General features: G+C 47.2%; 3 non-coding genes across 3 annotated transcripts; all 3 read right to left on the reverse strand.

Moving 5' to 3' along the window:
* Positions 1 to 278: 278 nt before the first annotated feature.
* On the reverse strand, positions 279 to 351 carry trnak-cuu. Its single transcript has one exon. It is a non-coding gene; the product is annotated as a tRNA-Lys (tRNA).
* A 2759-nt stretch (positions 352 to 3110) lies between these two features.
* trnak-cuu lies at positions 3111 to 3182 on the reverse strand. Its single transcript has one exon. It is a non-coding gene; the product is annotated as a tRNA-Lys (tRNA).
* Positions 3183 to 9036: 5854 nt separating this feature from the next.
* Positions 9037 to 9109, reverse strand: trnak-cuu. The gene has a single exon. It is a non-coding gene; the product is annotated as a tRNA-Lys (tRNA).
* Between the last annotated feature and the right edge of the window lie 5800 nt (positions 9110 to 14909).

The raw sequence follows: 14909 nt of genomic DNA on the forward strand, positions 1-14909 counted from the left end.
TGCCCTTCAACTTAGCGAAGAGGACGTGTGACCGGTCAGCAGCTTCCAGACAGACAGACAGCAGTTAGTGAAAGCGGAAAAAGTTTCATTCGGCCGTCCTGGGTGGGCTCGAACCACCAACCTTTCGGTTAACAGCGAGCGCGCTAACCGATTGCGCCACAGAGACGTTCGAGGTGCCGCCGACCGAATTCAGGGCCTACTTGCCTGGGCATCGATCTGGCTCGTACAGCAGGTAGTGCTCTTGTGAGAGGGCGCTTTTGCAAGAAATAGAAACTGTGCGCCCAACGTGGGGCTCGAACCCACGACCCTGAGATTAAGAGTCTCATGCTCTACCGACTGAGCTAGCCGGGCCCTCAGTCAAATGCACCGACTGAGCGGGTGTCAGGCGTCGCACGAGCGTGCTGACGTTCAGGTGTTTGACTCAAGCACAATGGCACACCCCTGTCAAGAGGTGGGCATTGGTGGTTCAGTGGTAGAATTCTCGCCTGCCACGCGGGAGACCGGGTTCGATTCGGCCAATGCAGGCAGAAGCAGTGGCAGACGAAAACGAAACCTGATTTAACTGCTCTTAAAATTGAACTGGAAATTATGTGCTGCTCATAAAATACCTATGCATGTCATTCTGTTGTTTTAATTTAGCATTGGTCGATATTCCTTTCCTGAAAGAGAGAAAGGGAAACCCGTGTGCGATTGCCGGGCAATGTGACATACTAGACCACTATTAGACAATAATAAAGGATGCTTACCACTCTGTCCAAAGAGCCGCCTTGGGAGTTTCTGATCACTGTTTGGTCCATCATATACCGCCATCCAGGCAAGAGCTGAAATCAGCTATAGTCTTGCCTAGGACTGTAAACAAAGACAGACTAACGAAGCAGAGTGGGATTTACAAACCTGTTTCTCTCTCGCCGTTTGGATTGTCTTTGAAGCTGCTGCCACAGAAACAGTAACCTCATATATCAGTTTCTGATCACTGATTGGTCCATCTCATACCGCCCTCCAGGCAAAAGCTGAAACCAGCTATAGTCTTGTCTAGGACTATCAACAAAGACAGACTAACGAAGCAGACTGGGATTCACAATCCTGTTTCTCTCTTCTGTGAGGACATATGCGCTGCTACACAAGATTTACAAACCTGTTCTCTCTCGTTCTGTGAGGACATATGCACGTTCCTACCAGGACTTATTTAACTTATAACAACGACAGTCAAAGTCTTGCCTAGGACTGTCAACAAAGACAGACTAAGGAAGCAGAGTGGGGTTCACAAACCTGTTTCTCTCCCACCGTTTGGACTGCTCATAAAATACCTATGCATGTCATTCTGTTGTTTTAATTTAGCATTGGTCGATATTCCTTTCCTGAAAGAGAGAAAGGGAAACCCGTGTGCGATTGCCGGGCAATGTGACATACTAGACCACTATTAGACAATAATAAAGGATGCTTACCACTCTGTCAAAGAGCCGCCTTGGGAGTTTCTGATCACTGTTTGGTCCATCATATACCGCCATCCAGGCAAGAGCTGAAATCAGCTATAGTCTTGCCTAGGACTGTAAACAAAGACAGACTAACGAAGCAGAATGGGATTTACAAACCTGTTTCTCTCTCGCCGTTTGGACTGTCTTTGAAGCTGCTGCCACAGAAACAGTAACCTCATATATCAGTTTCTGATCACTGATTGGTCCACCTCATACCGCCCTCCAGGCAAGAGCTGAGATCAGCTATAGTCTTGCCTAGGACTGTAAACAAAGACAGACTAACGAAGCAGAGTGGGATTCACAAACCTGTTTCTCTCCCACCTTTTGGACTGTCTTGGAATCTGCTGCCACAGAAACGGTAACCTCATATATCAGTTTCTGATCACTGTTTGGTCCATTATATACCGCCATCCAGACAAGAGCTGAAACCCGCTATAGTCTTGCCTAGGACTGTAAACAAAGACAGACTAACGAGGCAGAGCGGGATTTACAAACCTATTTCTCTCTCGCCGTTTGGACTGTCTTTGAAGCTGCTGCCACAGAAACGGTAACCTCATATATCAGTTTCTGATCACTGATTGGTCCATTTCATACCGCCCTCCAGGCAAAAGCTGAAACCAGCTATAGTCTTGCCTAGGACTGTCAACAAAGACAGACTAACGAAGCAGAGTGGGATTCACAATCCTGTTTCTCTCCCACCGTTTGGACTGTCTTTGAAGCTGCTGCCACAGAAACGGTAACCTCATATATCAGTTTCTGATCACTGATTGGTCCATCTCATACCGCCCTCCAGGCAAAAGCTGATATCAGCTATAGTCTTGCCTAGGACTGTAAACAAAGACAGTCTAACGAAGCAGAGTGGGATTTACAAACCTGTTTCTCTCTTCTGTGAGGACATATGCGTTCCTACCAGGACTTATTTAACTTATAACAACGACAGTCAAAGTCTTGCCTAGGACTGTCAACAAAGACAGACCAACGAAGCAGAGTGGGATTCACAATCCTGTTTCTCTCCCACCGTTTGGACTGTCTTTGAAGCTGCTGCCACAGAAACGGTAACCTCATATATCAGTTTCTGTGAGGACATATGCGTTCCTACCAGGACTTATTTAACTTATAACAACGACAAACAATGGTTCACTGCTAAACTCAGTAAACAAAGAGGAATTATTCTGAAAAGCTTCGCACTCAGTTCTCTTCTAGTGGCACAGCCTCTGTGTGGAAAGGTCTGAAAGACAAGACCAATTACAAGACACCATCCCTCAGCATTGTGGCAAATCAACAACTGGCAGACGACCTGAAGAGTTTTACTGCAGGTATGAAAAGAAACCATTCTCACCTCCTGTAATCCCCACACCTGCCCTTCAACTCAGCGAAGAGGGCGTGTGACCGGTCAGCAGCTTCCAGACAGACAGACAGCAGTTAGTGAAGCGGAAAAAGTTTCATTCAGCCGTCCCTGGGTGGGCTCGAACCACCAACCTTCCGGTTAACAGCGAGCGCGCTAACCGATTGCGCCACAGAGGCGTTCGAGAGTGCCGCCGACCGAATTCAGGGCCTACTTGCCTGGGCATCGATCTGGCTCGTAGAGCAGGTAGTGCTCTTGTGAGAGGCGCTTTTGCAGAAATAGAAACTGTGCGCCCAACGTGGGGCTCGAACCCACGACCCTGAGATTAAGAGTCTCATGCTCTACCGACTGAGCTAGCGGGCCCTCGGCCAAATGCACCGACTGAGCGGGTGTCAGGCGTCGCCGCGAGCGTGCTGGCGTTCAGGTGTTTGACTCAAGCACAATGGCACACCCCTGCCAAGAGGCGGGCATTGGTGGTTCAGTGGTAGAATTCTCGCCTGCCACGCTGGAGACCGGGTTCGATTCGGCCAATGCAGGCAGAAGCAGTGGCAGACGAAAACGCAACCTGATTTAACTGCTCTTAAAATTGAACTGGAAATTATGTGCTGCTCATAAAATACCTATGCATGTCATTCTGTTGTTTTAATTTAGCATTGGTCGATATTCCTTTCCTGAAGAGAGAAAGGGAGACCCGTGTGCGATTGCCGGGCAATGTGACATACTAGACCACTGTTAGACAATAATAAAGGATGCTTACCACTCTGTCCAAAGAGCCGCCTTAGGAGTTTCTGATCACTGTTTGGTCCATCATATACCGCCATCCAGGCAAGAGCTGAAATCAGCTATAGTCTTGCCTAGGACTGTAAACAAAGACAGACTAACGAAGCAGAATGGGATTTACAAACCTGTTTCTCTCTCGCCGTTTGGACTGTCTTTGAAGCTGCTGCCACAGAAACAGTAACCTCATATATCAGTTTCTGATCACTGATTGGTCCACCTCATACCGCCCTCCAGGCAAGAGCTGAGATCAGCTATAGTCTTGCCTAGGACTGTAAACAAAGACAGACTAACGAAGCAGAGTGGGATTCACAAACCTGTTTCTCTCTCCACCTTTTGGACTGTCTTGGAATCTGCTGCCACAGAAACGGTAACCTCATATATCAGTTTCTGATCACTGTTTGGTCCATTATATACCGCCATCCAGACAAGAGCTGAAACCCGCTATAGTCTTGCCTAGGACTGTAAACAAAGACAGACTAACGAGGCAGAGCGGGATTTACAAACCTGTTTCTCTCTCGCCGTTTGGACTGTCTTTGAAGCTGCTGCCACAGAAGCGGTAACCTCATATATCAGTTTCTGCTCACTGATTGGTCCATTTCATACCGCCCTCCAGGCAAGAGCTGAAACCAGCTATAGTCTTGCCTAGGACTGTCAACAAAGACAGACTAACGAAGCAGAGTGGGATTCACAATCCTGTTTCTCTCCCACCGTTTGGACTGTCTTTGAAGCTGCTGCCACAGAAACGGTAACCTCATATATCAGTTTCTGATCACTGATTGGTCCATCTCATACCGCCCTCCAGGCAAAAGCTGATATCAGCTATAGTCTTGCCTAGGACTGTAAACAAAGACAGTCTAACGAAGCAGAGTGGGATTTACAAATCCTGTTTCTCTCCACCGTTTGGTTTCTTTCTTCTGTGAGGACATATCAGCTTTCGTTCCTACCAGGACTTATTTAACTTATAACAACGACAAACAATGGTTCACTGCTAAACTCAGTAAACAAAGAGAATTATTCTGAAAAGCACGCGCACTCAGTTCTCTTCTAGTGGCACAGCCTCTGTGTGAAAGGTCTGAAAGACAAGACCAATTACAAGACACCATCCCTCAGCATTGTGGCAAATCAACAACTGGCAGACGACCTGAAGAGTTTTACTGCAGGTATGAAAAGAAACCATTCTCACCTCCTGTAATCCCCCACACCTGCCCTTCAACTTAGCGAAGAGGGCGTGTGACCGGTCAGCAGCTTCCAGACAGACAGACAGCAGTTAGTGAAAGCGGAAAAAGTTTCATTCGGCCGTCCTGGGTGGGCTCGAACCACCAACCTTCCGGTTAACAGCGAGCGCTAACCGATTGCGCCACAGAGACGTTCGAGGTGCCGCCGACCGAATTCAGGGCCTACTTGCCTGGGCATCGATCTGGCTCGTAGAGCAGGTAGTGCTCTTGTGAGAGGCGCTTTTGCAGAAATAGAAACTGTGCGCCCAACGTGGGGCTCGAACCACGACCCTGAGATTAAAGTCTCATGCTCTACCGACTGAGCTAGCGGGCCTCGGCCAAATGCACCGACTGAGCGGGTGTCAGGCGTCGCACGAGCGTGCTGGCGTTCAGGTGTTTGACTCAAGCACAATGGCACACCCCTGCCAAGAGGCGGGCATTGGTGGTTCAGTGGTAAATTCTCGCCTGCCACGCTGGAGACCGGGTTCGATTCGGCCAATGCAGGCAGAAGCAGTGGCAGGCGAAAAGCGCAACCTGATTTAACTGCTCTTAAAATTGAACTGGAAATTATGTGCTGCTCATAAAATACCTATGCATGTCATTCTGTTGTTTTAATTTAGCATTGGTCGATATTCCTTTCCTGAAAGAGAGAAAGGGAGACCCGTGTGCGATTGCCGGGCAATGTGACATACTAGACCACTGTTAGACAATAATAAAGGATGCTTACCACTCTGTCAAAGAGCCGCCTTGGGAGTTTCTGATCACTGTTTGGTCCATCATATACCGCCATCCAGGCAAGAGCTGAAATCAGCTATAGTCTTGCCTAGGACTGTAAACAAAGACAGACTAACGAAGCAGAATGGGATTTACAAACCTGTTTCTCTCTCGCCGTTTGGACTGTCTTTGAAGCTGCTGCCACAGAAACAGTAACCTCATATATCAGTTTCTGATCACTGATTGGTCCACCTCATACCGCCCTCCAGGCAAGAGCTGAGATCAGCTATAGTCTTGCCTAGGACTGTAAACAAAGACAGACTAACGAAGCAGAGTGGGATTCACAAACCTGTTTCTCTCCACCTTTTGGACTGTCTTTGAATCTGCTGCCACAGAAGCGGTAACCTCATATATCAGTTTCTGATCACTGTTTGGTCCATGATATACCGCCATCCAGGCAAGAGCTGAAATCAGCTATAGTCTTGCCTAGGACTGTAAACAAAGACAGACTAACGAAGCAGAGTGGGATTTACAAACCTGTTTCTCTCTCTCGCCGTTTGGACTGTCTTTGAAGCTGCTGCCACAGAAGCAGTAACCTCATATATCAGTTTCTGATCACTGATTGGTCCACCTCATACCGCCCTCCAGGCAAAAGCTGAAACCAGCTATAGTCTTGCCTAGGACTGTAAACAAAGACAGACTAACGAGGCAGACCGGGATTTACAAACCTGTTTCTCTCTCGCCGTTTGGACTGTCTTTGAAGCTGCTGCCACAGAAACGGTAACCTCATATATCAGTTTTTGATCACTGTTTGGTCCATCATATACCGCCCTCCAGGCAAGAGCTGAGATCAGCTATAGTCTTGCCTAGGACTGTAAACAAAGACAGACTAACGAAGCAGAGTGGGATTCACAAACCTGTTTCTCTCCCACCGTTTGGACTGTCTGGGAAGCTGCTGCCACAGAAAGCGGTAACCTCATATATCAGTTTCTGATCACTTTGGTCCATTTGGTCCAGTCAAGAGCTGAAACCCGCTATAGTCTTGCCTAGGACTGTAAACAAAGACAGACTAACGAGGCAGAGCGGGATTTACAAACCTGTTTCTCTCTCGCCGTTTGGACTGTCTTTGAAGCTGCTGCCACAGAAGCGGTAACCTCAGATATCAGTTTCTGATCACTGATTGGTCCATTTCATACTTACCGCCTCCAGGAAAAGCTGAAACCTGCTATAGTCTTGCCTAGGACTGTCAACAAAGACAGACTAACGAAGCAGAGTGGGATTTACAAACCTGTTTCTCTGTCTTTCTGCTGAGGACCTCATATATCAGTTTCTGTGAGGACATATGCGTTCCCTACCAGGACTTATTTAACTTATAACAACGACAAACAATGGTTCACTGCTAAACTCAGTAAACAAAGAGGAATTATTCTGAAAAGCTTCACACTCAGTTCTCTTCTAGTGGCACAGACTCTGTGTGGAAGGTCTGAAAGACAAGACCAATTACAAGACACCATCCCTCAGCATTGTGGCAAATCAACAACTGGCAGGACGACCTGAAGAGTTTTACTGCAGGTATGAAAAGAAACCATTCTCACCTCCTGTAATCCCCCACACCTGCCCTCAGTCAGCAGACGTCCAGCCACACCGCAGCCAAGAGGCGGGCATTGGTGGTTCAGTGGTAGAATTCTCGCCTGCCGTGCGGGAGACCGGGTTCGATTCGGCCGTAGCAGGCAGAAGCAGTGGCGGACGAAAACACAACCTGATTTAGCTGCTCTTAAAATTGAACTGGAAATTAAGTGCTGCTCATAAAATACCTACGGATGTCATTCTGTTGTTTTCATTTAGCATTGGTCAATATTACTTTCCTGAAAGAGACTGGTAGAATTCTCGCCTGCCGCGGGGGAGACCCGTGTGCGATTGCCGGGCAATGTGACATACTAGACCACTGTTAGACAATAATAAAGGATGCTTACCACTCTGTCCAAAGAGCCGCCTTGGGAGTTTCTGATCACTGTTTGGTCCATCATATACCGCCATCCAGGCAAGAGCTGAAATCAGCTATAGTCTTGCCTAGGACTGTAAACAAAGACAGACTAACGAAGCAGAGGGGGATTTACAAACCTGTTTCTCTCTCGCCGTTTGGACTGTCTTTGAAGCTGCTGCCACAGAAACAGTAACCTCATATATCAGTTTCTGATCACTGATTGGTCCACCTCATACCGCCCTCCAGGCAAAAAGCTGAAACCCGCTATAGTCTTGCCTAGGACTGTAAACAAAGACAGACTAACGAGGCAGAGCGGGATTTACAAACCTGTTTCTCTCTCGCCGTTTGGACTGTCTTTGAAGTTGCTGCCACAGAAACGGTAACCTCATATATCAGTTTTTGATCACTGTTTGGTCCATCATATACCGCCATCCAGGCAAGAGCTGAGATCAGCTATAGTCTTGCCTAGGACTGTAAACAAAGACAGACTAACGAAGCAGAGTGGGATTCACAAACCTGTTTCTCTCCCACCGTTTGGACTGTCTTGGAAGCTGCTGCCACAGAAACGGTAACCTCATATATCAGTTTCTGATCACTGTTTGGTCCATTATATACCGCCACCCAGGCAAGAGCTGAAACCCGCTATAGTCTTGCCTAGGACTGTAAACAAAGACAGACTAACGAGGCAGAGCGGGATTTACAAACCTGTTTCTCTCTCTCGCCGTTTGGACTGTCTTTGAAGCTGCTGCCACAGAAGCGGTAACCTCAGATATCAGTTTCTGATCACTGATTGGTCCATTTCATACCGCCCTCCAGGCAAAAGCTGAAACCAGCTATAGTCTTGCCTAGGACTGTCAACAAAGACAGACTAACGAAGCAGAGTGGGATTCACAATCCTGTTTCTCTCCCACCGTTTGGACTGTCTTTGAAGCTGCTGCCACAGAAGCGGTGACCTCATATATCAGTTTCTGTGAGGACATATGCGTTCCTACCAGGACTTATTTAACTTATAACAACGACAAACAATGGTTCACTGCTAAACTCAGTAAACAAGAGGAATTATTCTGAAAAGCTTCGCACTCAGTTCTCTTCTAGTGGCACAGCCTCTGTGTGGAAAGGTCTGAAAGACAAGACCAATTACAAGACACCATCCCTCAGCATTGTGGCAAATCAACAACTGGCAGACGACCTGAAGAGTTTTACTGCAGGTATGAAAAGAAACCATTCTCACCTCCTGTAATCCCCACACCTGCCCTTCAACTTAGCGAAGAGGGCGTGTGACGGTCAGCAGCTTCCAGACAGACAGACAGCAGTTAGTGAAGCGGAAAAAGTTTCATTCGGCCGTCCCTGGGTGGGCTCGAACCACCAACCTTTCGGTTAACAGCCGAGCGCTAACCGATTGCGCCACAGAGGCGTTCGAGAGTGCGCCGACCGAATTCAGGGCCTACTTGCCTGGGCATCGATCTGGCTCGTAGAGCAGGTAGTGCTCTTGTGAGAGGCGCTTTTGCAGAAATAGAAACTGTGCGCCCAACGTGGGGCTCGAACCCACGACCCTGAGATTAAGAGTCTCATGCTCTACCGACTGAGCTAGCCGGGCCCTCGGTCAAATGCACCGACTGAGCGGAGTGTCAGGCGTCGCCGCGAGCGTGCTGGCGTTCAGGTGTTTGACTCAAGCACAATGGCACACCCCTGTCAAGAGGCGGGCATTGGTGGTTCAGTGGTAGAATTCTCGCCTGCCACGCGGGAGACCGGGTTCGATTCGGCCAATGCAGGCAGAAGCAGTGGCAGACGAAAGCGAAACCTGATTTAACTGCTCTTAAAATTGAACTGGAAATTATGTGCTGCTCATAAAATACCTATGCATGTCATTCTGTTGTTTTAATTTAGCATTGGTCGATATTCCTTTCCTGAAAGAGAAAGGGAAACCGTGTGCGATTGCCGGGCAATGTGACATACTAGACCACTATTAGACAATAATAAAGGATGCTTACCACTCTGTCCAAAGAGCCGCCTTGGGAGTTTCTGATCACTGTTTGGTCCATCATATACCGCCATCCAGGCAAGAGCTGAAATCAGCTATAGTCTTGCCTAGGACTGTAAACAAAGACAGACTAACGAAGCAGAGTGGGATTTACAAACCTGTTTCTCTCTCGCCGTTTGGATTGTCTTTGAAGCTGCTGCCACAGAAACAGTAACCTCATATATCAGTTTCTGATCACTGATTGGTCCACCTCATACCGCCCTCCAGGCAAAAGCTGAAACCAGCTATAGTCTTGTCTAGGACTATCAACAAAGACAGACTAACGAAGCAGACTGGGATTCACAATCCTGTTTCTCTCTTCTGTGAGGACATATGCGTTCCTACCAAGATTTACAAACCTGTTTCTCTCTTCTGTGAGGACATATGCGTTCCTACCAGGACTTATTTAACTTATAACAACGACAGTCAAAGTCTTGCCTAGGACTGTCAACAAAGACAGACTAAGGAAGCAGAGGGGTTCACAAACCTGTTTCTCTCTCCCACCGTTTGGACTGTCTGTCAAAAATACCTATGCATGTCATTCTGTTGTTTAATTTAGCATTCAGTATTCCTTTCCTGAAAGAGAGAAAGGGAAACCCGTGTCCATGCCGGGCAATGTGACATACTAGACCACTATTAGACAATAATAAAGGATGCTTACCCTCATATATAGTTGGGAGTTTCTGATCACTGTTTGGTCCATCATGCGCCATCCAGGCAAGAGCTGAAATCAGCTATAGTCTTGCCTAGGACTGTAAACAAAGACAGACTAACGAAGCAGAGTGGGATTTACAAACCTGTTTCTCTCTCGCCGTTTGGACTGTCTTTGAAGCTGCTGCCACAGAAACAGTAACCTCATATATCAGTTTCTGATCACTGATTGGTCCACCTCATACCGCCCTCCAGGCAAAAAGCTGAAACCAGCTATAGTCTTGCCTAGGACTGTCAACAAAGACAGACTAACGAAGCAGAGCGGGATTTACAAACCTGTTTCTCTCTCACCGTTTGGACTGTCTTTGAAGCTGCTGCCACAGAAACGGTAACCTCATATATCAGTTTCTGATCACTGATTGGTCCATCTCATACCGCCCTCCAGGCAAAAGCTGAAACCAGCTATAGTCTTGCCTAGGACTATCAACAAAGACAGACTAACGAAGCAGACTGGGATTCACAATCCTGTTTCTCTCTTCTGTGAGGACATATGCGTTCCTACCAAGATTTACAAACCTGTTTCTCTCTTCTGTGAGGACATATGCGTTCCTACCAGGACTTATTTAACTTATAACAACGACAGTCAAAGTCTTGCCTAGGACTGTCAACAAAGACAGACTAAGGAAGCAGAAGCAGAGTGGGATTCACAATCCTGTTTCTCTCCCACCGTTTGGACTGTCTTTGAAGCTGCTGCCACAGAAACAGTAACCTCAATATTGTTTCTGAAAGAGACTGGTAGAATCTCATACCTGCCTTGGGGAGACCCGCAGTCGATTGCCGGGCAATGTGACATACTAGACCACTGTTAGACAATAATAAAGGATGCTTACCACTCTGTGAAGAGCCGCCTTGGGAGTTTCTGATCACTGTTTGGTCCATCATATACCGCCATCCAGGCAAGAGCTGAAATCAGCTATAGTCTTGCCTAGGACTGTAAACAAAGACAGACTAACAGAAGCAGAGGGGATTTACAAACCTGTTTCTCTCTTCTGTTTGAGGTTGAAGCTGCTACCAGGATTTACAAACCTGTTTCTCTCTTCTGTGAGGACATATGCGTTCCTACCAGGACTTATTTAACTTATAACAACGACAGTCAAAGTCTTGCCTAGGACTGTCAACAAAGACAGACTAACGAAGCATAGGTAACCTCATATATCAGTTTCTGTGAGGACATATGCGGTCCTACCAGGACTTATTTAACTTATAACAACGACAAACAATGGTTCACTGCTAAACTCAGTAAACAAAGAGAATTATTCTGAAAAGCTTCGTACTCAGTTCTCTTCTAGTGGCACAGCCTCTGTGTGGAAAGGTCTGAAAGACAAGACCAATTACAAGACACCATCCCTCAGCATTGTGGCAAATCAACAACTGGCAGACGACCTGAAGAGTTTTACTGCAGGTATGAAAAGAAACCATTCTCACCTCCTGTAATCCCCACACCTGCCCTTCAACTTAGCGAAGAGGGCGTGTGACCGGTCAGCAGCTTCCAGACAGACAGACAGCAGTTAGTGAAGCGGAAAAAGTTTCATTCGGCCGTCCCTGGGTGGGCTCGAACCACCAACCTTCGGTTAACAGCGCAAGCGCTAACCGATTGCGCCACAGAGGCGTTAGAGGTGCCGCCGACCGAATTCAGGGCCTACTTGCCTGGGCATCGATCTGGCTCGTACAGCAGGTAGTGCTCTTGTGAGAGAAGCGCTTTTGCAGAAATAGAAACTGTGCGCCGTTTGCGTGGGGCTTTGAACTGCGACCCTGAAGATTAAGAGTCTCATATCAGTTTCTGATCACTGATTGGTCCTAGCGGGCCCTCCAGGCAAAATGCACCGACTGATAGTCGGAGTGTCAGACGTCGCGAAGCAGAGTGGGATTGCTGTTTCTCGTTCTGTGAGGTGTTTGACTCAAGCACAATCACTGCACACTCAGTAAACAAAGAGGGCATTGGTGGTTCAGTGGTAGAATTCACACTCAGTTTCTCTTCTAGTGGCACAGACCTGTGGAAAGGTCTGAAAGATGACCAATCGATTACAAGACACCATCCCCAGCATTGTGGCAAATCAACAACTGGCAACCGACCTGAACTGCTCTTGAAAAGAAAATTGAACTGTAAATTACCTGCCCTCAGTCAGCTGCTCAGCCAAATACCTATGCATGTCATTCTGTTGTTTTAATTTAGCATTTGGTCGATATTCCTTTCCTGAAAGTGCGGGAGACCCGTGTTCGATTGCCGGGCAATGTGACATACTAGACCACTGTTAGACAATAATAAACAATGCTTACCACTCTGTCAAAGAGAACGCCTTGGAGTTTCTGATCACTGTTTGGTCCATCATATCAATACGCCATCCAGGCAAGAGCTGAAATCAGCTATAGTCTTGCCTAGGACTGTAAACAAAGACAGACTAACTTGAAGCAGAGTGGGATTTAATAAAAACCTGTTTCTCTCAAAGACGCCTTGTTTGGACTGTCTTTGAAGCTGCTGCCACAGAAACAGTAACCTCATATATCAGTTTCTGATCACTGATTGGTCCACCTCATACCGCCCTCCAGGCAAAAGCTGAAATCAGCTATAGTCTTGCCTAGGACTGTAAACAAAGACAGACTAACGAAGCAGAGTGGGATTTACAAACCTGTTTCTCTCTCACCGTTTGGACTGTCTTTGAAGCTGCTGCCACAGAAACAGTAACCTCATATATCAGTTTCTGATCACTGTTTGGTCCATCTCATACCGCCCTCCAGGCAAAAGCTGAAACCAGCTATAGTCTTGCCTAGGACTGTAAGCAAAGACAGACTAACGAGGCAGACTGGGATTTACAAACCTGTTTCTCTCTTCTGTTTGGACTGACATTTGAAGCTGCTGCCACAGAAGCGGTAACCTCATATATCAGTTTCTGATCACTGATTGGTCCATTCCATACCGCCCTTCCAGGCAAAGCTTATAACTGAAACCAGCTATAGTCTTGCCTAGGACTGTCAACAAAGACAGACTAACGAAGCAGAGTGGGATTCACAAACCTGTTTCTCTCCCACCGTTTGGACTGTCTTTGAAGCTGCTGCCACAGAAGCGGTAACCTCATATATCAGTTTCTGATCACTGATTAGTTTAGTCCATCTCATACCGCCCTCCAGGCAAAAGCTGAATCAGCCATGTTAGACTTGCCTAGGACTGTAAACTCTGTCCAAACAGCCGCTTGGGAGTTTCTAGCAGTTTGGTCCATCATTTACAAAAGAGCTGAAGGAGCTATAGTCTTGCCTAGGACTGTAAACAAAGACAGACTAAGAAGCAGAGGATTTACAAACCTGTTTCTCTCTTCTGTGAGGACCATATGTTCCTACCGCCTGAGGATTTACAAACCTGATTCTCTAAAGTCTTGCCTAGGACTGTCAGCCTAGACAGACTTAACGAAGCAGAGTGGGATTCGACAATCCAAACCGTTTGGACTGTCTTTGAAGACTAACTAACGTCAAGCGGTAACCTCATATATCAGTTTCTGTGAGGACATATGCGTTCCTACCAGGACTTATTTAACTTATAACAACGACAAACAATGGTTCACTGCTAAACTCAGTAAACAAAGAGGAATTATTCTGAAAAGCTTAGTACTCAGTTCTCTTCTAGTGGCACAGCCTCTGTGTGGAAAGGTCTGAAAGACAAGACCAATTACAAGACACCATCCCTCAGCATTGTGGCAAATCAACAACTGGCAGACGACCTGAAGAGTTTTACTGCAGGTATGAAAAGAAACCATTCTCACCTCCTGTAATCCCCACACCTGCCCTTCAACTTAGCGAAGAGGGCGTGTGACCGGTCAGCAGCTTCCAGACAGACAGACAGCAGTTAGTGAAAGCGGAAAAAGTTTCATTCGGCCGTCCCTGGGTGGGCTCGAACCACCAACCTTCCGGTTAACAGCGAGCAGCGCTAACCGATTGCGCCACAGAGGCGTTCGAGGTGCCGCCGACCGAATTCAGGGCCTACTTGCCTGGGCATCGATCTGGCTCGTGCAGCAGGTAGTGCTCTTGAGAGGCGCTTTTGCAGAAAATAGAAACTGTGCGCCCAACGTGGGTTTCTCGAACCCACGTTTGGTCCCTGAGATTAAAGTCTCATGCTCTACCGACTGAGCTAGCCGGACCCTCGGTCAAATGCACCGACTGAAGCGGAGTGTCAGACGTGTTTCTCGTGCTGACGTTCAGGTGTTTGACTCAAGCACAATGGCACACCCTCATATAAGAGGCGGGCATTGGTGGTTCAGTGGTAGAATTTCGCCTGCCACGCGGGAGACCGGGTTGATTACCGGCCAATGCAGGCAGAAGCAGTGGCAGGCGAAAGCTAAACCTGTTTAACTGCTCTTAAAATTGAACTGGAAATTATGTGCTGCTCATAAAATACCTATGCATGTCATTCTGTTGTTTTAATTTAGCATTGGTCGATATTCCTTTCCTGAAAAGAGAAAGGGAAACCCCGTGTGCGATTGCGGGCAATGTGACATACTAGACCACTATTAGACAATAATAAAGGATGCTTACCACTCTGTCCAAAGAGCCGCCTTATATCAGTTTCTGATCACTGTTTGGTCCATCATATACCGCCATCCAGGCAAGAGCTGAAATCAGCTATAGTCTTGCCTAGGACTGTAAACAAAGACAGACTAACGAAGCAGAGTGGGATTTA

The sequence above is a fragment of the Puntigrus tetrazona genome, chromosome 5, assembly GCF_018831695.1.
Source record: "Puntigrus tetrazona isolate hp1 chromosome 5, ASM1883169v1, whole genome shotgun sequence".
In the NCBI taxonomy this organism is placed as follows: domain Eukaryota; kingdom Metazoa; phylum Chordata; class Actinopteri; order Cypriniformes; family Cyprinidae; genus Puntigrus; species Puntigrus tetrazona.